General features: G+C 38.0%; 1 protein-coding gene and 1 non-coding gene across 3 annotated transcripts in view; both read left to right on the top strand.

Annotated features, from left to right (window-relative positions):
- The window catches only part of LOC5568344 (protein similar), a 408,921-nt gene that overhangs the window by 81,767 nt on the left and 301,773 nt on the right, over nucleotides 1–25,381 (top strand). The gene's annotated exons all lie outside the window — the stretch shown is intronic.
- On the top strand, nucleotides 14,608–14,679 carry Trnaa-agc. Its single transcript has one exon. It is a non-coding gene; the product is annotated as a tRNA-Ala (tRNA).

Below are 25,381 nucleotides of genomic sequence, written 5' to 3'. Positions count from 1 at the left end.
GTGGCGCCACATATGCGGACGATTTACGAACTATTTATGTCAAAAGATGGTCGTCGTTGTTACACAAAAAAAAAAAATACCGAAGATACCAAATGCCGGAAACGTTTCGTTACCGAGTTATTAATTTTGTCCCGCCAGATTGCGTCCCTGGCTCATAGTGCAATGTGATGGACATATCTCCAATCTTTATTATGGTTTGAAAGATGAGTTTTTATTTTGAGATGATAAAATTGTACTTACGTTACAATGGTGTATGTATCGCGCACAAGTTTGGGATTACCTGCAACACATGTAAATCTTTTTCCTAGAATCTCTACCATAAGTCGACCAATTTAATTTTGCATTGTTTATTTGAACAAAAATTAATGGGTGTACTGTACATAGTGACCCCAATTTTCGCATGACGATATGAACAAACGGTTTTATTGATTCTTAACAGTTCTCTGATTTCTGCGCAATAAGTTTGGTAGCGCTCTTCAAAAAGTATAAGACTAAGTTACAATTGAGAAATTGATTTGATATTTTGGTCAATTCAACTAGCTTTTTTTTCTGTATAATATTTATAAAATCTTACAACTTGAGGTCAAAATTCAGTACTTATAATTCATTTTTTTCTGGTAAAAACACCTACTAAATAAGATTAACTCGTTGCCGTCAACTTGTAATCACAGAAATATAGACCAAACATTTTCAAATGTTTTCTTGGAGATGACCTCAAACTTTTGGACGGTAATTTCTGTGGAATGAATTTGTTTTTGAAAGTAACAGGTCTTATTTTAGAAACTTAGCCTTTATATTAGGGTAAGTTTCTAAAAAATCTCTATTTTCAATGGAAGGCGTCCGAAGTCTGTATGTTAACTAAAATGTTTTCTTCAGTCACTTTTTTCCTTATTATGTTTGCAATGAATCACGGTGTTTGAGCCAAGAGAATTCAGTGTACGCGCCTATCCCACAATTTTTATTAATTACTTCTAGTAATTTGAGAAACCCTTTTGAAATTTCTGTAAAAAATTCGGTGACATACTCTAGAGCAGCGTGCTGCCTTTGCCTCTTTGCGAATGAGCGAAAAAATGCTAAGCAGAGAGGCAAAGAAAAATGAGCGAGGAAGATGCAGCACAAAACACAACAGAGTAAAATTCCATCAAAAAAGGATGCTCTCACAACTCCCCGAGGACTGTTTGTTCGGGCGGCAGACTCAAGAGTTCTTTTGAAGTGTGAGTAAAGGTGAGCTTCGCAACGAGAGAGATAGAGTACCTGAAAAAATCCTCGCATTTTTTTTGCACTCTCACTCGAATCGCTTGAGGATCTTTGTTGAAAATTTTGAGTTCATTTTTTTCTCCTCAGAAAAACGGCAAAATCGCCTCCTCTTTGCATCGCAGAGGAGTTTTTATCAAGGCTGCTCTAGGACAGGCCTGCCCAACCTTTTTGGCTCTTTTTCGACATAAATGGTTAGTGTGTTCGCGAGAATAGTCCGATATGTGAAATTTTTATCTCAACTGAAAGGTTCGTATTATATCTGACTAATCCATGTATAAAAATCCGACTTCATATCAAGCTCTTCGCTTCAGATGCAGTTAAGTCGAAAAATAGGTGCGACTCGCGGGGAGCATTAATTTTTGCCTTTGTCTGCATCGCTAGCAAAGAGTTTAATACAAATTTTAAATTTTAATACATGTATCAATCAGATATAATACTAAGCTTTCATTTGAAGTACAAATTTCTAAGATCGGACTGTTATTGCCAACAAGGCTGGTAGCGAGTCTCTTTTTAGTGACTTGGTCACTTTTTTGAGGCCAGTCACTTTAAAGTCTCTTTTTTAAAGCCATTTCAACTAAAGTCACTTTTTTCGTCAAAAAGTCACTTTTTTCAACTATTTTGAGCTAATTTTTCGGGAGAAAATTTTGAATCGGCCTTCTTAATTTAGGCTAAGTTTTAAGTTAGCAGGGTGTCTACTACCTGAAAAATCCTGGAAAACCTGGAATTATCAGGGAATTTTATTCAACCTGGAAAAAAACCTGGAATTATCAGAGGATTTCGGCTATACGCAGGAAAAAAAAAACTCGAACCAGTAATTATTATGGCAGAATATGTCCTTTTTGTAACACAACATTTCTTCAATCAAAAAAGATCTCGGCTGCGCCGCTGTTACAACTTGAGGTATTCATTCAATTCACTTTAAGTTATTTTTAATATTCCCAATAACTTGTTTAAATAAGGAAGTAGGACTTAGGATTGCTAAAATGGGAAAGGCAAATACGATTCCCAGTTCTAGTTGGGTATCTTTCATGAGCATATGAAATAAATAATATTTGTAGGAAAAGATTAAAGCTAGTAAAAATAATATATTTTCAGGTAAGCAGATCTTTTTTAAAGGCTTGGATACTATTTCAATGCATATCTCTAAAAAGTGTTTATTTTTAGTTAAGGTCTCTAAAGACATTGTAATCAATATGGTATCTAAAATTACTTTTTTGCCATAACCGAAGAAGTCTCTTTCCCATGGTAGCTCCAGAGCTCAATTATTTTTGACGAACTTGAGGCAAACCGAACCAGAGGAATACTATGCATTAGTTTCTACAGTCAACTCTCCATAACTCGATATTGAAGGGGCCATCGAGTAAGGGAGGTATCGAATTATGGAACACAAAACCAGTGCAAATGCGATCCTAGGGACCATCGCAGTAGCCATGAAAACCAACTTGTACTGTGGTTCTTCAACTCGATATTGGGATACGAAATATCGAGCAAGGGAGAGTTAACAGTAGATTATGATTCTATACTTATCAAATTAATCCAAAAGTCAACTAACTTTTTGAATAGTAAAACTATTGGTCAGCAATCAGTTTACTATAGTAAAACAACCAACAAATTTTAAACTGATTTTGAAAAAATAGACCCCTTGAAATATTGTTTTTTAAATTACTTTTTATAAAAACGCTTTTTCATAAAGAAACTGTCGATTAAAGTCGTCGGAAATAGATAATTAATCTGCTTGCAATGAATTCTGGTGCAACATTTTAGAGGCTCCAGGGCATTTTTTTAAATTATCGGACAGGTTTGGGCCGGAGGTTCTCCGATTTGCATGAAATTTTCACCAGAGGTAGATCTCGTGGATACATGACCAAAAGTAGTGAAATTCAAAAAAATTATAGTGGCCTATTTTCTCGGAAAACTCTAGATGAATTTTCACGATTTCCCTATATACCTTAAACTTGTAAAATTCATATCTCCTGAACTATGCATCGTAGAACAAAAGTCTTTTAGTGAAATCGAAAGGATCTATTAAAAATCAGCAATCTATTAAAAATATAAAAAGAAAAACATTTCCCAGAAAATTTTTCACCATGGAGAAAATTGTCGGAAAAATAGCGGAAAGACTATCGTCTGTATCATGAAAAATTTTCGAAAAAATATTTTTTGTTTCATCAATCCATACTCTAACCATAGACGCCAAAGTGGTATCTTTTACCGTTTAGGCGACAGAACTGAAAAACCGATGACCACCCGCACGCTTCCCATAGGAAAATGTGTTCTATTGTGGGCCTCATAACCGTGCGCTAACGGCGGCAGTAATTTACACGCATTGTAAGTGTAACGCAGTAAACCATCCTTCCCTTTCCAGTCAGAAGAAGCTTTTTGTCAATCGGAGCACTCTCCATTGGTCTGTTGGGTGTTTTTTGAATGTCGTTATTTATACCTTCCATTAAACTTACTGATGGAAAATTTCTTCCTTAGCCGGCGTTTAAAGGACGCGGTTTAAGCAGTATTCCAATCAAATTCGATCTTCTGTCATCGTTTTTTTTATGTGAAATATCGATTAATGCATACAAATATTGACCTTATTAGGAGGAAGAGCTGGAGTTTAAATGGAAATGTGAAATGACAAAAATTTTAATTTTACAAATGTTCCAAATTCTTATTAAAATTTACAATATAAAATACTTTGGTAATATAAAAGACACAAAATTTTGAAAATATTGAAAATCTACTAAAAAGGATTATTTACGTAAATATAAACTACCCTGTTTGAAAAAATTCTAGGCGATATCTTGTAAATTTGGAAGCACAATAAAAATGTCCAAATAGGGTACTCAACTATTTCCTATCATGATTGATATTGATCGTAAAACAGTATACAAGAATTGAAATAAAATTGATTACGGCTTGCTTTTCAAGTCACTTTTAGTCACTTTTTCGAGAATAGAAAGTCACTTTTTAGTCACATATTTCTCAAATTTGGTCACTAAAATAACTTTTTTCGGTACCAATTCTTGCTACCAGCCCTGGTTATTGCGAACGAGGCAACCATTCGTGTCAAGAAAGAGCCAAAATGGTTGAGCAGGCCTGCTCTAGGAGATCTTTGAGAGATTCCTATTTGAGTTCTTCCAATAAAATCCACAAATGTTTATACCTCAGTTTTTCGAGAAATTCGTTTAGAGATCTTCCAAAAAACCTTACAAGAACTTCCCCAGACAACCAGAAGTCGCATAACAGTTAACGAAAAAAACTCGTTTAGTTACACAAATTTCATCACACCCGCACTACATGGTGAATGCTATCGTTCGACCGATGAGTTTCCTCGCATAAAACGCTATTTTATGAGTTCATACGTACATTTCGTTTCGTTCCGTATACTCGTACAAAACAAGTCGGATCAATCCGTAGCAGCTGTCAAATCAACATTGTTATCACAAATTAAGTCGCAAAAGAGTACAGACTTGTTCACAATAAAATTTACACACTCGCATTGCATGTTATTTTTCATCATATAAAATATGCACGTATATCGCCTCCACTTTTGTACGTATAAGGCCTTTTCGCAACATCTTATACGTAAAACTTTGCGCATATAAACATCGCATAACGCAAAAGGTGATTTCGTTATGCGTACATTCTGGTTGTCTGGGTCTGCTCAGGTTTGTTCTCCCATGTATTTTTATATTGATTCCTTCAAGAATTCATCCACGGTTTCTCCCAGGAGTTGTTATAAATATTTCATCAATAAATGCGACCTGAAGTTTCTCCAGAAATTTCTCTTGGAACTTCTTCAGCGTTCCATCAAAGGATCACTCCTGTAGTTGTTCTAAACATTTGTTAAGTAAATTAACCATGTATTTGTAAATACTCAACTTTCAAGTGGGGTGACAGTCAGGTCAGCCATCTTATAACACTGTGGAAGAATCATTCGGAATGTCAATGGGCGTTCGCAATGAACGCGACTTACTTCACCGGAGATCTGACACTGACTGGCTTGAGATGATTGAAAGACTCACAGCCATATCACGCACACACTAATATTACGATCATAGCATACGCATATTTCTTCTGGGCATTGCGTCCTCACTGGGACAGAACCTGCTTCTGAGATTAGTGTTCTTATAAAAACTTCCACAATTATAAACTGAGAGCTGGGCTGGTAAATCTTATAAATACTTGTTTCAATAACGGATGTTATCTATCAACACTTGTGGATATTTATTATCGCCAGAAAAAATAACTTGAAATTTGATTTTTGTCTATGGAGCAACGCACTGTGCATCGCTAGCAAAGAGTTTAATACAAATTTCAAATTTTGATACATGTATCAATCAGGTTTAATACTAAGCTTTTATTTGAGGTACAAATTTCTTAGATCGGACTGTTATTGCGAACGAGGCATCCATTCGTGTCAAGAAAGAGCCAAAAAGGTTGAGCAGGCCTTTGAGAGATTCCTATTTGAGTTCTTCCAATAAAATCCACAAAGTTTATACCTCCGTTTTTCGAGAAATTCGTTTAGAGATCTTCCAAAAAACCTTACAAGAACTTCAGCTCAGGTTTGTTCTTCCATGTATTTTTATATTGATTCCTTTAAGAATTCATCCACGGTTTCTCCCAGGAGTTGTTATAAAAAATTCCAAGAAATTCATCAATGAATGTGACCTGCAGTTTCTCTAGAAATTTCTCTTGGAACTTCTTCAGCGTTTCATCAAAGGATCACTCCTGTAGTTTTTCTAAACATTTGTTAAGTAAATTAACCATGTATTTGTAAATACTCAACTTTCAAGTGGGGTGACTGTCAGGTCAGCCATCTTATAACACTGCGGAAGAATCACTTGGAATGTCAATGGGCGTTCGCAATGAACGTGACTTACTTCACCGGAGATCTGACACTGACTGGCTTGAGATGATTGAAAGACTCACAGCCATATCACACACACACACACACTAATATTACGATCATAGCATACGCATATTTCTTCTGGGCATTGCGTGCTCACTGGGACAGAACCTGCCTCTGAGATTAGTGTTTTTATAAGCACTTCCACAATTATAAACTGAGAGCAGAACTGTTTTTTTTTAAGTAGCCTTTGTTTCTAACTTTTTTCTAACTTCACTTTATCTGTATCTTCCTTACCGATACAGTTCTATTTTTAACTAATCTATATTTACATCTGCTCTCACTCTCTTCTGCTCTTTTGCTCTCACACCAAGCATTTAGGAGAGTGCTCTGCTGTTGATCCAATTGATTTCCATAAGCCATAGTCCATTGCTCTTGCGGTGGTTCGTTTTGCCGTGTTCCTGAGTCGTTTGAGGCTAGCTGCCTGCGAAGTGGGTCAGTTTGTCTCAGTCACCATCTGATACTGACGGATGATGGATGTACTCCCCTAAGCACGGTCCTCCGTGCGGCGTCTTCTAGTTGCTGGACGGGTTATTTTTTTGGAGGGGCTGGGAATTGAATCCATGACCTTCCGCTTATGAAGCGAAAGCGTAACCTCAAGGCTACGGTCCCTACTCTAGCAGGGCTGTTAAATGTAATGAATATCACGTGAATTTGACAATTGAATATTGCTAATATCATCGTTCCCCGTGGAAAAAGTCATTGGAAAATGTTTTTCCCGGTGATCATTTCCGTATCACTAATGGTTGGCAATATTTGCTAATGCAACATTTCGCATACGAGGGTGCTATACGCATAATTGTCCCATGTGAATAGGAAATCCAGCAAACATGGGACTGACATGCATTTATGGGTAGTATAGGCAGTTGAATATTTCCAATATTTTAACATTTAACAGCACTGACTGAAAGCTTTCTCTGTCAAAGTTGCCATTTATCATTTGTATATCGTGTGGCAGGTACGATGATACTCTATGCCCAGGGATGTCAAGGAAATTTCCATTACGAAATGATCCTGGATCGACCGCGAATCGAACCCAGGCACCTTCAGCATGGCTCTGCTTTGTAGCCGCGGACTCTAATCACTCGGCTAAGGAAGGCCCCTAGTAAATAGCGTTTAAACATCTCAATTTGAACGTAATAATATAAATAATAATGTATCGTCGGGTACTATTGTGATATCGTGGAGCAACCGATTGCAGTCAAGGTCACCTTATGGTCCTCCGAAAGATCCGCATTATCCGTAAAGGTGAACATATTTTGAAAATTGACCTAGAGAGCTGGGATTTTTTTCAATCGACTTGCAGTGTTAAGCTTCAAACTAGTATACCATCGTTGGCCCGGTATGATCACGAATGAACATTTCTTGGTCATCCGGAACATCCGTTAAGGTGGACATATCCTAACTGTTGACCTACAGAGCTGGGATTTTTTGAAACGACTTGCAGTGATGAGCTTCAAATTAGTATACCATCGTTTATTCAGTGTGATCTCAAACGAACATTTCTTTGTCCTCTGAAAGATCCAGAACATCCGTAAAAGTGGACATATCCTAAAAGTTGACTTAGTGAGCTGGGATTTATTCAATCGGCTTGCAGTGATAAGCTTCAAATTACCATATGAAACTAGAAGCCTTGTAGTGAAAACCGCCTCTACATCAGTTGATGAACGTTCACAATAACAATTTGAAAAAAAAAATCGTAGCCCGGTTGAATACGGGTTAAACACTATTTATTACTACAGTAATTACTGGAATATTTCCTCCGATCATTCTTTCACAAAATTCTCCAGCGCTTTTGTCCGATATTTTTCAAGGATTTCCTTCAGATTCCTTCAGACAAATTCCACAAAATATTCTCCATAGATTCGATAGATTCTTTTTTCAATTATCTTAGCTGAAACCCTCTAAGACTACCTCAAAATATTAAATGTTCTTTCAAAGATCCTTGTATCAAAGGTTGCCTTAGAAAATATATATGTTTCATCAAAGGGTGCTTTATGATTTTCTTTGCAATATCCCGGATTATTCTTTGAGTATCCTTAGAGAAATTCCTGGTTTGATTTTGAAGAAATCATGAACAACACTTGCAGGCATTTTTGCAGAAACGACTGGTTGAATTCTTGAAGATGTACTTAACGGGAATCTTTCAGAAACTCCTAGGGAAATCGATCAATGAACAGCTGGACAAATCTCTGAATAAATTGGGATTTTCTTGTTTTTTAAAAGATTTTTTTTGAGAAATTTTTGACGGAATCTCTGAAGAAATTTCTGTGGTTATCGCTAGTTAAATACCAGAATGAATTTTTGAAGGTTTGTAATTCCTAAAATAAATACTATTAATAAATAATTGGTAGGTAAATAATAGCTTATTCAGTTAAAATGCTGTTCATACAGTCTCTTTTCAGCTGAATAAACTGTTATTCAGCTACCAATGTTACCTGGGTTGTCACGTGTTCCATATGGTGCATATAGAATATGGGTCAAGAAGGCTTAGAAGGACAGTAAACTCCTCAGAAAATCTTCTAAGTAAGACCTGAAGGAAATTTGTTTGGTCTCTTTTTGATATTGTTTGTCTTATCAGGGAAGAAGTCTAGACTTTATATTTTCAAGACAATCAGACGCGTTCAGTTGAAGTAACAATAGGTTTTTATAGCCTAAAATCATGTATTTTTCTGAAATAAAGTTTGAAAATGTTCAGGATAATTGTTGGAGATTATTATTTATAACTCTAAAAAACTCTTGAAAAAAAATTTCATTAGAAGAAAAAATAGCATCATTTGATACATTTTACTGTCATCTCACAACGTTATATCTCTAATGATATGAAAAACGCTTTTTATATAGTGGCTCGCCCTACAAATAATGTACATGCAATTCATTCGCCATGTTCACATTTATTAAATTAACGCCACCGCATAGCAAGAGAATTAACCCAGATAAGCAATTTGTTCCAAACCTTCAATATAGTTTTCAACTCCGGCGTCGAACTAATCAATCTTGTCATCCACATGGCCCGGTGTTCTAAAGCGTCATATCGGAGGCAGCAGTAATTAATTTCCCATCGTATTTTTTTACTGAGGCTATCAGCCTCAAAACTCTGGCTCTCGATCAAGCCAATCAAAACCCCCAGCGTAGGACATTATGAATATTTATCGACACCGAATTTCATCGATCCCGTGCGGAGGCTTTCTGATCGTTATTAGAAATATATGATGTTTTTGCTCAATCGCCACCACATCGTCATGCGACGTTCTTAATTTAGCGATTTAATCAAAATATCAATTCAGTTTCAATAATAATATACATTAAATCAACTGCGTCTGAGAGGCTTAGCGCAAGGTATCTCTAGCCTGCGCACAGCGGAAGATTTATGATCGATAATGGTGGATAGGTTGTCAATACGGTTAAAAATTTATGATAATAAACCGTGCAGCGCTTGCAGTTAACGCACTGAACCAACTGCGTTGCACCCCCAGGTGCATGGTTATTAAAAACAAAATCTCAAATGAGCGCGATCGGACCCGATAGGACTTTGAGGCCGGTCGCAGACAGCGGTGAATGGTGCTGGTCATTCGATATGATATATGAGTTTAGCCTAGACAAGAGCGGCGCACAGTGGCGCCCCTTCGTATAAAGATCGAACAAAAAAAAAACTTAAATCGATTGAAAACGATAATTTATTACTTGATGATCAAATTAATCTTCATCGAAATAAACATAATAAAAACATAAATAAAAATTTTGAACTTTTCAAACAAATTTGGATAAAAATGTGATTTCAAATTAAATTTGGCAGAGTTGTGAAATAAAATCCAATTCTGAATTTGAAATTAGCTATTGTATAGCGAAAAATTAATATAAAAAAGGGACGAGGCAAACTATTGTGTATTTGAATGCATGAATTATTTGCTGCCTAGTAGCGAAAGACTCATTTTTCCGATCCACTTCACAGTTAACGGGCGACTTTTCTAAATATCATTAAAAATGTAAAAAATATATTTAAAAAACTTTCATTTACGTGGTTTTGTCCGTGCATGCGCCACTCCGCAGCGGTGGTGCATACGACCAGGGCGTTTGATTTTTTTTATCTATTTTGCTTCTTTTGCCGCCTTTTCCAGTGAACGTACAAGCTCACGTGATTTGCGTGCATCGCAAGTGACGATTTGTCATTTGAAGTGTGTGACATTTGGCGTGCGAAGTGGCTACTTAAGTTTTACGTTACTGATATTATCGCATTAATCTCTCAACTTTGTTGTTTCGTTTTAATGATGGAACGGAAATTGGCTATGTGTTACGTTGTGACTTACAGTCTTAATTTGATTTTTGTGGGATTTCAGGGGCTATTCTGTACATCAGTGTAAGAAAACTGAAAATTATACTATTGAAATTATACATCTAGAAAACGCATTACACAATAAAATAGTGACTATGAAATAAATTACATCATCAAAAATTATAATTGATATCAATTGAACTGAAATTTCAAACACATATTTGAAGAAGCTTAGAGTTCAATTGAAAATTAAAAGCTTTTCAGAAACAAACTTTAAGGGTTCCAAAAAGCAAGATTTTGTATTTATCAAAAATGTTGTGAAATTTGTAACGTGTATACAAAAGCAGCTTATATTTAATACGATTTTATATGCAACGGTTATAGAAATTTTTAAAACTGGGAAAAACAATGTTGACAGTCATCTTAAGACTCTTGAAAATTACCCATTTTTCCTAAAAAATTTCACCGAGAAATTTACAGGCATTTCCGCTGGTGTTTCTTCATAAATGTTTCAAACATTTTTTTTGAATAATTTCTACAGGAATACCTACACAAGTGTTCAATAAGTTCGTTCTAATAAGTATAAATTCAGGATTTTTCCATAAATTTCTCACATAAAATTATTATGATGATTTGTGGCATTCTTCAATAGATTTTCCTTGAGTTTCTTCGGGAATTTCTTCAAAGATCTCTGTGAAATTTTTTAGAGTAGGAATCACTCAAGGAATTCCTCGAAGAATCGCTTCAAGAACGTCTCTTGAGATGATTTTAAAGATTCGTTCAAAAATTTTAACCACCTCTTAAAAACTTCTAGATGTATGAAAAAAAAACATAGCGATAAACGTGCCAATATTCAGCAGGACCATGCTGAGGGTCGCTTATCCGAATCCCGTAGGTTGACCTCGTCCTACGGGAATTGAGATGAACTTTTCAACTCGTAGGATCTAAGGTTTTATAATGACGTAAACATTAAAATGATTTGTTCTTATCTGATTCCGTTTGAACAACTAGTAACTTGAAGTTGAAGGATGCAAATAAAAGATAACTTTAACCTTGAAGTTAAAGTTATGAGAATGATTTCAGCATGTGATGGTAAAATAAACACCTAGGGTAGGTGTACCAGTTATGGTCATAGTGGTTCCCTATTTCGTCATACGTAATAATTTGAATGTCTCCACATTTTGAAAAGTTTTGTGTGTTTCAGCAGTAAGATATAGGATATATCTTGATGTTAAAACATTCAAAAATATTAATAATGGGAAAGTCATCGAAATTTCACATATGGCCAAATAGGGAACCACTATGGTCATAACTGGTACACTTTCCCTAGCTCAATCCCATTGACGTAAATATAGGGTCCTTGCGCCCCCTAGACAAATTTAAGCCCCCAATTACGCCAATGTTTGAATCCACGTAAACAACCGAAATAGTAAGTAAGTTGGACCGATCATTGGAAGTTAATCCAAAAAAAAAAATTGCCAACGGATGCATGACTGAGTGCAAGAAAAAAAAAGTTTACAGTTTCTGGTATATTTTTAGCCAAAAAACGTTGGTTTTAAGAAAATTTCGGTGGCATATGTTTTTTCACAATCTTTACCGATTTCTTAGGAAACATTTAATAAATTGACGCTTTTTTTTTTTTTTGTTTTTTACAAGGGGGAAATCTGCAAACAGATCCCCTGAGAAGATAACTCAGGGAATGCGGGGATGACGCACCAACGACGACCCGCTAAAACCAGCCTATGCACTGTGCATGAGCAATTCATTTAGAATTGCTCAAGTGGTGAACAGTGCATCGACATGACCCTTGGACTCAGACCCTCATCTCCCCGGAACCACCTTACGGTATTTCTTCGGGAAGGGACCAGTGCATATAGCACAACACGTGTAGCAGAAGTAGCCTAGGCAAACTGCTTCTCCTAGCCGACTTAAACAATGTTACAAGGGACCAGCCTCGGCAGGGCTAATCCTCTGCAGCCAACTCTTGGTCGGCGCGCCATAGACGCTGCAATTCTAACATAATGTGAGTGACAGCCGTAGTTACTGCATTCCAGCACTCGGCATCCGCACACATTCTCTCTATAATATTGTCGGGGGACGTGTCCCCTCCGCATGTAGTGAGCATGCGACCTCTCACAACAGTGAAACGGGGGCAATCGAACACGACATGCTCCGCTGTTTCCTCTACACCAGCACAATTGGGGCACGCAGGAGATTCTGAGTGCCCGAACCTATGCAGGTACTGTCTATAGCAACCATGTCCTGACAGAAACTGCGTCAGGTGGAAGTTCACTTCCCCATGCCTTCTACCATACCAATCTGACACATTTGGTATTAGCCGATGGGTCCATCTACCCTTAGTGGAGTGATCCCATTCCTGCTGCCAGCTTCTGAGCGTTTCCTCTTTACACGTGTCGCGGACTCCTCTGGTACCCCTTTGGTTGAAGCATTGAACATCTTCCTTGATGATGAGCCCGATGGGCGTCATCCCGGCTATGATGCACACGGCCTCTTTAGATACCGTCCGGTATGCACTTGCTACTCTTAAGCACATTATCCTGTACGTGCTTTCCAACCGCTTTAGGTTTCTTCTTGTTCTAAGCGCTTTTGACCAGATTGGTCCTCCATACCTTAGTATGGATAGCGCCACGCTTGCCAGCAGCTTGCGTTTGCTGGCAATTACAGCAGAGCTGTTAGACATCATCCTCGAAAGCGCCGCTATAGCCGTAGATGCCCTTTTACAGGCTAGCGAAGCTCAGCTTGTCATCGATCATTACCCCAAGATGCCTAAGGGATCGTTTGGACTCTATGGTGCAATCACCTACCGAGATAAGCGCCCGTTGCTCGGACTTGCGGTTGTTGACCACCACCACCTCAGTCTTGTGACGGGCCAGTCCTAGTTTCCTAGATTTCATCCATTCCTCAACCAGGGAAATAGAGTGCGCTGCTGTCAACTCTACTTCCTCCATCGATTCACCATAGACCACTAGGGTGATATCGTCGGCGAAGCCAACAATCTTAACACCCGTCGGGAGGGGCAGCCTCAGTACGTCATCGTACATCGCATTCCATAACAGCGGGCCCAAGATTGAACCTTGAGGTACTCCCGCGGTAATTCGAACGCTTTTCTGCCCCTCCTCTGTGTCATACAGTAGAATCCTACCATCAAAATAGCTTTCTAGAAGCTTACACAACTGCACCGGTACCTTGAGGCGGTGAAGCGCGTGTGCTATTGCTTCCCAGCTTGCGCTGTTGAACGCATTCTTCACATCCAGAGTGACAACCGCGCAGTAACGGATGCCGCTCCTTTTATGCTCGATTGCCACCTCAGCTGTCTGAACGACCGACTGGATGGCGTCCAGAGTAGATTTACCTTTTCTGAATCCAAACTGGTTGTTGGACAGGCCGTCCGCACTCTCCGTATACGGTACTAGTCTGTTGCGAATCAACCTCTCCAATAACTTGCCCGTCGTATCTAGTAGACAGATAGGTCTATACGCCGACGGATCACCTGGTGGTTTCCCCGCCTTTGGTAGTAGCACCAATTTCTGTCGCTTCCATACATCCGGGAAGATTCCTTGATCAATGCAGCGTTGCATCGTGGTTCTGAACATGTCCGGATCCGTGTTCACTGCCGCTTTTAAGGCAACATTCGGGATACCATCGGGTCCCGGTGCCTTGTTTGACGCGAATGATTTCACGACTTCTGCCAGTTCTTCGTTCGTCACTCTCGCCACTTCTTCTTCTTCATCTGCCGCATACGGCGCTGGGGGCCATGGGCTTATGGGATGGTGCGGGAAGAGTACATCGATTATCGATCGCAGCAACTCGGGCGATTTCTCTTGGGGCGCTATGGCTCCTTGACGCTTATATTGAGCTGTTCGGTAATCCAATCCGCATGGTTATTAAATTAATTAACTCATTACGCGTGGTAAAGATGGACAAATTATGGGTGAAATTATGAAAAAAATCCACGTGCTCGGCTGGGATTCGAACCCAGGACTCTTGTATGCTAGACGAGCGCTTTGCCAACTAAGCTACCGAGCCACTTGGTGACCCGGACGCACTCGCTCTTCTCGCATGAGATGGATGGATATGGGTTATGAAAGGGGTCCGCGTGGTCTGTAGGGATTTGAATTCTAAACTTGTAACCAACTCAGTTATTGGGTCACCAAGTGGCTCGGTAGCTTAGTTGGTAAAGCGCTCGTCTAGCATACAAGAGTCCTGGGTTCGAATCCCAGCCGAGCACGTGGATTTTTTTCATCATTTCACCCATAATTTGTCCATCTTTACCACGCGTAATGAGTTAATTATTTAAACATTTAATGTTTTGTGAATTTCTGGATAAAAATATTGAGCACATTCGAAGAAGTTTTTAGGAAAAATCATTAAGATCCTAGGAAAGTTTTTTACCGATTTCATATGAAATGTTTTGTGAATTTTTGGCTAAAAATATTAAGTTTTAAGGAAAAATATTTAAGATCCTGGCAAGTGTCTTGGTGAGCTGCTTTATTAATTTCTATTATGATTTATGGCACATTTTTCCAGAATCCTAAATGGAATTGAGGCGATAATTTTCAACTTATAGGCAACTTTCAATTTGAAAGTTCTTTGAAAAAATCACTGAAAATAATAGTGCTTTGCAAATAAGTTTTTAGGGGATTCTATTAATAAGTTCGGTGATATTTCTTGAACTTTTGAGCACATCCAGCGATTGGAGAAAATCTGAGCTAGTAGATTTTTAGGATTTTTTTAGATTTAAGCTGTTTCCCAATGATATTCTGGGCACATTCAGTAAGAATTGCTTTTGGCGGATTCCTCAAGAAGTCTTGTTTGGATTACTAACTTGATTCATCCGTGATGTATGAACTTCTGCAGATTTACAGTTAATTATTTCTGACATTCTCAGCGTATTGTTTGTGAGATCTTTAATGAATTCGTAGAGATTTTTGTGATGAATGGATAAACGGCAAAGTCCTTTAGGTATTCTTGGGCAGAGTTTTGTTTATTTCTTGACGACTTTAATGTTTAATGGATTCCTGGTAGGATGCTTGTTTGGAGTTATCATCGCAAGCAAGCAATCAAATGTTTTTGGCGAGATACGTTTCTGTCATAAAGATCTCTTTTCGGATTCAACGAGAATTGCATCAGATCAAGAATTTCACTAGGAATTGCTATGGACCATATCTAACGCATAATTTTGAAGGCATTATTATTAGAGGACAAGCGACCCATTATAAAAATGGTTGATTTGTTGAACAATCATCAGAATTGAGATACACAGAGCAGTTTTTTTTTTATATAATTCCAAAATTTCTACGAATTTTTATTATTTTCGTGGGAGGATGGCATCCTCTGTATTTTGGCCTTTTCGATACTATATTTCTACCATGCCAAATATTTTCTTCAAAGAATTTCTACCCACTCTTTCCCAGCTCCAGAGCTCCATTGATTTTCGACGAACTCGAGACAAACCGAATCAGAGGAATACTGAGCAATAGTTACTAGAATATGATTCCATACGCATGAGTTTAACCCAATAGTCAAATAACTGCGCTTTTCGAGGCGGCGCCATTGAGCATTGAATTTTTGTTTTGGAGATGTCTCACGATCATGACTTCTTAGAAAGATGACGTATTCGGCAAAGTTAGCGTTAGCGTAGTTACGGTATACTTCGTAGATTGGATACTAGCAACATTCATGTTTCTATTTTAATAATTTCGTCCAGACTGCTTTCAAAAACAAGGCAGGGGGAGTGCACCTTGTTCCAATCTTGAACAAGATAATTAAAAGCATGAATATCGCTATTCCCGGCCACGCCCATCTTTACCGTAACTTGGGATAGGGGCCTGTTCACAAATTTCATAACGCTCAAGGGGGTGGGTGGGTGTCGTCAAAATGTTACAGCTTATTCAAAATTTGTAGAATATTCATACAAAAAGCGTTACGTGGGGGTGCGTGGGTGCCAAAAATGGTAATTTTCGGCGTTATGAAATTTGCGAATGAACCCTAGGGGAAGGATATGTTGATGTATCACTTAAGGTACCCCGGAGCAAGTGAGAATCCGGGGTAAGTGGGGCGTTTCGTCATAGCTCAACTAGGAAAAGTTTTTCATGGGAGTATTCTTCTAGAAAGTTGAAGATACAATGACAAGGAATGTATTTAGTACTAAACATATTGTTATTTTTATTACCATGTGGTTCATGTAACAGTTGTCAGTTCAGCGCCATTTTCAACTTGCATGACAAATTGTGACACGTTTCACGTCTTGCATTGACTCGCAAAAAATAAATGTGTTTTAAATCGAATTTCCATCAGTAAGCTATAATTTTAAGTATTATAACAAGCTGCTAACGATAAACCAGTATTTTGTTTTCATTTCATATGAAATTTTCGATGGTCTATCTTACCCCAAAATATATTTGTACCTGGGGTAAGTGGGACCTATCAAAACAATAACCAGAATCAAAACTTTTTGTACACGTTTCATACATTTTGCTAGAGAGTAGCACTAAAACATTCAAACAAATGATTTTTATCAAAAAAGATCAACCTCAAATTACGTAATTGCATAAGAGGGAGAAGAAAAATGTTATTATTCTCAATTTTTTAATCATTTTTTTTATTTTTGAAATACGACTTCAAAATTGAACAAACACACAGCTGAAATTTGGAATGCATCATGAGAACGATTACTTTTCTATGTTATTTGAACTTTATTTGTTATTTCTACCAAATTAAGTAGTGATGGAAAACAATTCCATCCCATAATGTGGTTTTCTGCCATGCATATAAACAATAACAAAACATATTTATAATTTCGTCAATTATTGATTGTTTATGTGCTACATTTTAATTAACAACTTATAAATGATATATTTTGAACATGTTTAATTCCTCTTTACGCTTTTATTGAGGAATTTTCAGTTAATATTAAATGTGAGGTGACATACTATTAAATAAAGGGTTTATTCCTAAAACGTAACGTATTTTATGGTTGATCCCTTATGTACATCAAATATCTACTTAAAATTAAAAATCTATTACTTATCAATCCTATTATTGTAATGGTTGACTTACTGATGTGGATTGACGCATGAAACTGGATGTGTCCTACTTGCCCCGCTTAGCGAGGTAACTGCGTCCATTGGCTCATTCTAAAACTTTCTTCCAAGGTTTTCACTATTTCGAAATTATTCGATTAGTTTCATGCACACACCAGCAAATATGTTGTCAAAACGTGATTGTAAAAAAAGACACGGACACCGTCTTCAGCCATTTAGCTGTACAGACTGTAACTTAACACTAGACAACGGACAAGCATGCTCCAGTGGCACAGCCGAGAAACATTCGTGACGAAAAGTTTCAATGGCTGCAGCGGGAATTGAACCCACACCCCATGACACGATGCGCTTAAATGCCTGACGACACTAACCGCACGGCCACGAGGCCCAAACGTGATTGTGTTGTTGGATTTGAAAAATATTGACATTTGAAAATTTTATTAAACAATTTGTTTGAACTATCGTTTTTTTCGTTCCCACTTGCCCCGCGGTACCTTAGTTAATGAGAGGCCACCGACTCAGCGACACCCTCATAAGTGCTACGGAGTTGGAGGTTGGGAGAGGTATAAGGTCAGGATTCGCCTTAAAAGCTGACGATAGACCACGAGCATTTGTAGTTTGGATGTTTTTTTTATCTCTTGAATGCCGGCAATCAAAAGAGAAAACAGTATTTTATTTATTTTGTGGATAGTATTTCGCGTAATGCTTATCGATTGTACGGTAATAATTTTTGCTCTATTGCCATTACAAAGCAAAACCGATCCCTCCAGGGACATCGCATGAAAAAAAAACGCGTGAAACACGACTAATTAAAGTCTTCCGTTAAAAAAACGGCCGGCGTTGCGGTACTCTAGAATAGTTGTAAGAAAAACGTAAAGCGAGTTTGAACTAAACGCCAACAAAACCAATGAATGTCAAAAACCGAACCGTCCAAGAAAAAAAAGATGACGTATTCGGCAAACTTGTTCATTAAATCAAAGACTTTCATTTTTCGAGCAAGTTGATTGCAAATTTTGCCTCCAGGCGGCGCAAGTGAATATAAATCTTTTGTTATGCAGATATATCAGAATCCTAACTACTTGTAAAGATGGCGTCTTGAGAAAAAGTTGTTTAATATGCTAAGAGCAATTATGGATCGAGCTAGCTGATCCTTGGCCGAATGCCGTTGGTGGACTTCGTGGCCGTGAATTTAGCAAGTGTTACCAAGCATTTAGCCGCATCGAGTCAAGGAGCGTGGGTTCGATTCCCGCTTCAGTCCGGATACGTATTTCGACTGTGCCACTGGGCGTTGCATGCTAGTCCGTTGTCTAGTGTGGTGCTTCATTGAAAGGGAAAATCATCCACTGGAGACATTGACGTGTCGATTTCTTTTAATAATAAAATAAAAGTTTTGCCATCAGGTGACGCCAGTGAGCGTGAAACATTGGTTTGCAAATATCTCAAGAGCCTGACAACTTAAAATGATGGCGTCTTCGACAGAGTTCTTCAGTAGCTCAAAGGCTGTCTTGAAATTCGAGATTGCTAATATAAGGACAACCCTTGAGCTACTGAACAACTTTACCGAAGACGCCATCGTTTTAAGTGGTCAGGCCCCTGAGATATCTTCAAAACAAAAATTTCATGCTCGCTAGCGCCGCCTGGTGGAAAATTTTTGAATCAATTAGCTTAAACAATAGTAGTCCATAACTTACTGAACAACTTTACCCACGACGCCATCTTTCTAAATGGACAGGCTTTTGAAATATCTGCAAAACAAAATTAAAAACTGCTTGAGGTATCATCAGATAGCGCTCAACCTCCAGAAAAACTTTACTGAAGGTCCCAAGTTCATTATCTGGATTTTAAAATAAACCGATTAAAAATTGTGATTTAGTCGAATCGTATATAGTGCATTCATGATTATATGACATTTTATGTACCTTTGTTGATTTTACCGCATTATAAAAGACCATACTGTAAACAAAAACTGTCGGGTATTTTTCTTGAGAAAATTTTTGAGGAATACATTTTGGATTGGTGTAGATAGATATCTCTGTTGCAAAATGATTGCATGTAAATCACAAGTACATCAGTGCGAGTGTCCGAAGGGATTTTTTTTCCAAGGGGGGAATCTGCAAACAGATCCTCTGAGAAGGTAACTCAGGGAATGCGGGGATGACGCACCAACGACGACCCGCTAAAACCAGCCCATGCACTGTATACACTGCATTGACATGACCCTTGGACTCAGACCCTTATCTTCCCGGAACCACCAAACCAGTGCATATAGCACAACACGTGTAGCAGAAGTAGCCTAGGCAAACTGCTTCTCCTAGCCGACATAAAAAATGTTACAAGGGATCAGCCTCGGTAGGGCTAATCCTCTGCAGCCAACACTTGGTCGGCGTGCCATAGGCGCTGCAATTCTAACATAATGTGAGTGACAGCCGTAGTTACTGCATTCCAGCACTCGGCATCCGCACACATTCTCTCTATAATATTGTCGGGGGATGTGTCCTCTCCGCATGTAGCGAGTATGCGACCGTAATTCGAATGCTTTTCTGTCCCTCCTCTGTGTCGTACAGTAGAATCCTGCAATTGAAATAGCTTTCTAGAACCTTACACAACTGCTGGTCTATACGCCGAACAGATAGGTCTATGTCCGAAAGTAGAAGCTTTTGTGTGTAAGAATTTAACTTCTCCTAAACTTTCATATTTTTGTAAAGATTGTGCTACTTTTCCCCGAATGTCGTTTCCCCGAATGTTGTTTCCCCGAATGTTGTTTCTCTGAACGTCAGTTCCCCGAATAATCCTTTTACCCATTTTCCCGAAAAGTAGTGCGGTGCTATTATAATCTTCAGGGATAGGATGGAGGACCAAAAAGAATGATAAGCAAACAAAAGAAGGAAGTATTTCCATTCTCAACTATACACATGTTGTCAAAAATACTGAGGTTGTAAAACTCGAAAGAACTGCCAATTAAATAAAAAAGGGTGCATATCATATGATCAGTTCGATCACCATCCTGAAATGTATAAAGTTAATAAAATGTATGAAGTATTAAGTTTTTTCGGGTTTACATGCAAAAAACGGTTGATTCACAGGTTGTGCAGAATCTTATGGCCGGGTGCGGGCATTTGCGTATGGACTGTAAATAAAATACGAGTAAAATGGTAAAATGAAGTTTAAGTAATAGTTATTTTTCAATCCCTGAAAATTTGATGGCAATCGGATGAAAACTCGAATTTTGCGAATCAATTTTGTGTGTCGCAATTTCATCGTGGACACCCTTTATGTTTAAAAAAAGGAAAAATGTATGATGAAATAATTAAAAAACACTTTAAATCAGATTAGATTCTTGACGCGATGTGTGGAATTCATAACTTCGTCCTGAATTGATGGATCGATCTGCTCATTCTCTTGAAGCACTTTTATAGCGACAAACATGACGCCCCGTAACATCATAAAAATCAACAAATTATCTAGCTGATCAGTTATTGGGCCACACTTATAAATCCTTCACATCAGCGTTGTAGCAATTTGATTATTTTTTATTCGTAATTTTGCCAAAAGGCATTTGACCAAACAACCCGTTCGGCCCAGTGACAATCGGCCAAATGGCAGGACACCATTTTGCTTGCAGCCTAGTGGCGTATCTCCATATCGCTCTCATTTTTGTACTCTTATTGACTATCGTATAGGATTATGTGTTTATTGGGAAATTTTTCCATCAACAAACAAGTTAAAATGGTGTCATCACCTCCAGGCCGTTGATTTCCCATTTAAAGTTCATGAAAACGCAAAACTGCCACATCGCTGCGAAATAAACTGGCAAGACTTAGTCTAGTGTAAGCAACGGGGTCGTAATGTACAAACATTCCCGTAAGTGCGATCACAGGTGGTGGTGCTCCGATTGGTGCCGCAGTTCGACAGTTGATGTGAGGACAGACGTTATGGAGCTATTTAGAAGGCGAAAAACATGGACCTTTCATTTACTTATTTTGAGAAGCGTCAACCCCGACGGAATGACACCCGGTGGTAATGCTCCGTTCTGCTGAGCAGAGGATGTTTTGAACTAAAAATCTCCAATTCTTGCGGGATGAGAAGCAACGAGGGGTTAATATGGGACGATAGCGTAAAAATAACGCGAAATAAGCATTCCACATTTGCTGTTTACATACAATTTGCCGCCCCTCTTGCCTTTACGAACGAGCGGTACGTACGCTTGCCAAATGTACAGATAGATAGGAGCACCACCAGAGGACCAGAAAAAAGCACAACAACCGTCCCTGACCAAGCCAATATGATTTAGATATTGGTAGGTTAGTGTTGTTTCGGTTCTACAGTCACTGACGTTGACTATGGTGACGACGGAGGCAGCCATGGTGTTGTGCTGGTAGCTTTTCGAGATATTGACACGAGCGTTGGACGACAGTCGACGTACTGTTCCGTGCAAAAGTTTGGTGTCACACCCTAGAAAACTACAAGTGTTTAAAAAAATAAACAACTCTATGCTTCATTTGAAACGCAACGAGTTAATCTTATTTCGTAGGTATTTCGAATTTTGATGACTTCAATTCGCCAAAATTTCATAAGTGCTTATTAAATTACTGTTATAATGCCGTACTGATTTAAAATTTTGGTCGAGCCAATGCTCAGAATATTAGTCATGTTTTTCCAGTTTAATTTTTGAAAAATTTCACAACTTCAAGCAAAAATTTTCTAGACCAATTTAAAACTAAGTATGTTATTGTCAAAATTTCTACGAAGTAAGATGAACTCATGGCCTTTCGAATGAGCCATAGAGAATCAAGTTTGACATGTAATCCCAGAGATATGGACAAAAAACTTTTTTTTTCTAAAGGGTGACCCAAACCCTTGCACGGAAGTGTATACAAAGGTGGCAAAAGGACTGCCGTTTTTTTGCCATGCTTAAGGTTGCATTTACTTTTATATAGAACTGCTGCACTATCGCCAAGCTCATCAGCTTCGTGTAGCGTCAACAACAGCTCGGTGGAGCATCAAATATTGATGAATAAAATTAGCAAGCCCAATGACCAAGAAGGGACCGTTTTTGTGATCCGGATCTGGTGGGTTGGAAGATTTGTAAGGATGTTCAAGATTAATGTTTTTCAAAATGATCGTCAACAATCACAGACAAAATATACATGTGTAAGACATAAATCGGCTTGTCGTTACTTTCAATCTGCGGTGGAAATTTGTTTAACAAACTACGTGAGTTGAAAATAAACATCCCCAGAGGAAAGTCGTCCCACGTCGGTGAAAATGCATCGCTCTCCTTTCTGCCAAAACTTTATGGCGATGTTGATATCTATCCGTTTGATAGCAACACGGATCTCGTTGTTTACATTTTTGTCCCCATATACAAAGCGAACACTGTCGAATTGGGAAAAAGATGTGCACAGTACGACCCTTTGGCATCGCTATCATTGCACACCGGGAAAATTGTGCGTGAAATGTGGCGATACTTATATCGAGATGGCTGGTTTGTTGTAGTCTTTACTCTATTGATTTGGGAATTTTCAAATAACAAAAAAATAAATTAAGTACAATCACTACAGGGAATTTTTTTTTGAAGATTTTCTTCACACTAATTTACTCGGTTAGCTCCTATTCTTTTACAGTTGACAGATCTCGTTCAATCCTTCACAGTGCTGTCGATGTTCGCATTCTTCACCTGAAATACACTAGACAGGCATGCGAACAACACTTTTTTGTTCGAAAGTATTTGAATTAAAAGGGCAAAACTGGTTAACATAAATACATACACCAAATTATCCGAACAAAAACCTACGTGTTGTCAAGTGTTTGTTCGGATAGTTTAGCGTAAACTCTAGGCTGCTGTGATAGTATCCAGGTATTTACGTCAATTCATGCATACAGTCATTCAACAAACAATCTGTTTGGTCGCAAGAAATTAGGTATGTATTTTAGATAACAAAACTACGAAATGAATATAAAATATTATGCTGTAAAAAATAGACTCTTTTTCCACCACTGTGCGCTGATCTCTTGAAATGTGAGTGAAAATATTTGAATGCATCGTATGCAACAACAAAAACAGTTTTTTTCGACCCCGGGTAGCATGCTGATGGAAAAATTCGAGCACAAACATCATCAGAATTGGTGAAAAAATAAGCATTACAGAAAATCGAGTCGTTGTCACCACTATACGGCAGGAAGAAATGCTCCACTCTGGTTACAAAGGTAACTGCCCGATATACAAATCATGCTTCTTTATTATGGTTGGTCGGTTGATTCTTCGTCGGTTGCACTCTGCGTGGCGATCCTGGTGATGAGATAGGGAAAGAAAAACAAGATTTTTTTCTGGCACCAAAAGCAAATAGCAAAAAAAAAAAAAAAATGGCTGCATTCGAGTCGGTACACTTTGCTACACTGTTCACTTTAGTTGATTACGTCCTACGCTGCGCTCCGTACAAGCACGCCGTAGGGTGTAAGATCCTTGGGCAAATAGTAGCGGAACGTGATTTTTGACACTCGTTGAGTTGAGCGAATTTGATTGGGGATTTTTTTTCTGGTACTTGAGTGGGTGGCGAAGACTCAACAAGTTTACTCAAAGTTATGTGATATGCATATGGAAATGACAGCGTTCATTCAATGGCATGCATATTTGTGCAGTACAAGCTGTTAAGTAAAGTTTATGGTGGCATTTGTGGATATGTCATCAACAGAAAAAAAAGGTCATCGTATCGCGCGAATATTGTATCAAAAGCTGTCAATGACTAGTTTCCAATTGTATGTTTCAATCTCAAATGCGAATTTCCAAAGTTTTTTGCTCCTTGCATGAAGTTTATTGCCAAAATCTTAAATACCGTTAAATGGGATGTTAAGGACACGTGGAGTGTTAAGAGATTGAACTTGTCCTGGAAAATCGAGAAAATTTCCATTACTAAAACTAAAAGATTTTTGATTGGCGGGATTCGAATCCACTACTCTTAGCATGGTGTTGCTGGATAGCTGCGGGTTTAACGCCGTGGCGTTTTGGGCCCCAGAACTTGTGATCTTCAAACTATTGAGAATGTTATGTTGAAGAACTAAGTTTGTTAGTAATTACAAAACTACCGTTAAGTCACCAGTCACCGTGCGGCCTCCATTCACCGTGCACATATACAAATTCCTACAGTATATTCATACAACTTTCACAAATTATTCTTTTGTCAGCAAAATAATATGAAACTGATAAAATGAAGCAGTTTTTGTCACAAAGCATTTTGAAAAATCTAGTTTATGTACCGTTTTGTCTCAAATTCCGAACAGACTCATATTCCGAACACTCGGTTTTTGTAAGGCGATGTGGCTGAAATGTTTCGCTGAAATATGTCATCAAATTAAAAGGAAATGGCAGTCAATTGCAATTCAATTTTAACGTCTTCGAATCTATTTTATACCTCTGGAGTAGTGATGATTCTCTTGTTTGAGACTAGTAGAACTAGCTCAGATAAATTTATTTGCGAAATTATTCATTTGAATACGATTTATTTGTGCTGTTCGGAATTTGAATCAAGGTGTTCGGAACATGAGACAGAATGAACACAGTGTTCGGCATTTGAATCAAAATGGTGTTCCATACTTAAACGTAAAAACGTTACTAAATAAGCTAAAATAATCAATTTTATTGGCACACCCAACAACTAACAGTTAGACTTAGCGAATAAATTGAAATTTTCACTAATATCAGCTAATTCATGCCTATCAGATGCATTTGAAGTCACTGTTGGCCTTAAGTGTTCGGAATATGAGTCAAAACGGTAGTCAAAATCATGTGAATTCTGTTTGATAATGAGAGTTTTCAACACTCTTAGTAAAAACACCAAAAAATCACATTTCTCATTTTAACGATATAGTATGAAATTTTTCAAAATTTCA

The sequence above is a fragment of the Aedes aegypti genome, chromosome 1, assembly GCF_002204515.2.
Source record: "Aedes aegypti strain LVP_AGWG chromosome 1, AaegL5.0 Primary Assembly, whole genome shotgun sequence".
Lineage (NCBI taxonomy): Eukaryota > Metazoa > Arthropoda > Insecta > Diptera > Culicidae > Aedes > Aedes aegypti.
Note: the sequence above shows the minus strand (reverse complement) of the source record. Positions and strands in the feature narration are given on the sequence as shown.